Source organism: Cariama cristata, unplaced genomic scaffold (assembly GCF_000690535.1).
Source record: "Cariama cristata isolate BGI_N322 unplaced genomic scaffold, ASM69053v1 scaffold4095, whole genome shotgun sequence".
NCBI classification, from domain to species: domain Eukaryota; kingdom Metazoa; phylum Chordata; class Aves; order Cariamiformes; family Cariamidae; genus Cariama; species Cariama cristata.
The window spans coordinates 148,097-149,760 of NW_009615670.1; positions in this window are offsets into that span (position 1 = coordinate 148,097).

Sequence of the window (1,664 nt, forward strand, 5' to 3'; positions counted from 1 at the left end):
CCAACATTTTACGAGCCCATCTCCCACAGAAAACTGATTTCTAAAGAGGCTTACATCCACAGATCTTAGCCTCTCACCTTTGGGGAGGAAGTCTCTGAAGGTGCCTGTCTCTTCTCAAAGACCAAACTGAGTGGAGATAACTGATTTATGCTAGATGCCTTACATGATAAAGTCAGGCAACAGGAAACCCTGACATTCTTTCAACCACCTTGTACCCACATCTTCCCTCCTCCACTCTCCAGGTAGTCATAATGAGGAATGTTGTGAATGAGGTACAGTTGTTTAAGCTGCAAATGATGCAGTGTTACTTCCTGGAAAAAGCTTTTTTTTCCAGTTTCTTTGAATTGCAATCAAAAGCTTAGGCAAAAAAAATCCTTTCTTCCTCTAGGAATGAAAATGACAACCGTTTGAAAAGTCTCCTAAAAGCTGTGTTAAACAATTATAGTTCACATTCTGGAGATCCCATATTGTGTGCATCTATGCATGGAGAAAGCCATTTACCTCATGCCTGCAAAAAAACCTCAAAGATCTTGGAAAAGAGAGAGATTTTAATTTGCAATGGATACTGTGATCAGGCTGGGCATTGTATTGGACCTTCTTTTCTATTGCTGTTCTCTTGCTTTTTGTTCTCAGCATTTATTTTTGAATCAACTCTTAAGAATATGTGTTTAGTGTCACTTTGATGGGCCTGTTGTCTCAAAAAATAAATTTGGCTGTGAATTTTGCTGAAAGCTGACCTGCTTAAGCAAAGAACTTATCCCACACCATTTTCTTACATATTTGTGAAAAAAGATAAGAGTGAATTGCAAAATCTATGCACTCTTAAGGTTTCCTAGCACTAGTTTATAGGGAGCACAGAACAGATCTGTAGAGCATAATACATTCGTTCCCTCACCCTTGCAGTTTTGGTTGTCACCAAACAGTTTATTAAAGGTCAAGCTCCTGAGTAGTTTCAGCTCTGCATTTTGTTATGTCAGTTAGGTTCCTAATGTTGCTGAAGAAAGACGCATCTCTTTTGCACTTGGCAGAGTACCCCGGTGCAGTCCCTTCCTCTGCCTGCAGAGGTGCAGGTGGGCTTCTTCCCTCAGGGTGCTCCTGCGTGGCTGCAGGAGAAATGAGGAGCTCTCAGTTCGTCCTCTTAATGTTTGACTTTGGATAAATATCTGAATGGTGAATGAGACAATACATGGAATCACATTTCCAAACATGATGCCCAACTTGGAGAACCTTTCCCTTCTCCTGACTCAAAATGCCACTGTCTCAGGCCATCCTTTGGCCTTTCAGTGAGGGCACTCACTTCAGCATTAGAAGATCAGGTGTACTCTGCTTAACCCAGGCAAGGGTTAACCAGGAGTTACTGCTTTTCAGCCGCAGTCTTATGGGGAGGAGGGCTTTCCCAACAAGCCTTTCTCCTGAGCTTGGTCTACGTTATGTAAAGCAAGTCTTCACTAAGACATGGAGTGAGAAGGACCCTTTAGGCTGCTGGCTTGGGCAGTCGCTTGGAAGAGGGGAGCACCTGGTTTTCACCCCAAGTATGTGAATGCTGCCTTTACACAAGGATGGTTAGGACAGAGATTGATACACTTCTCGGCACTTCAGCTAGCCTTTCATGAATGTCTAAGGCTCTCTTCTTCACTACCTGAGATGTGAATCGAAATGTCTGT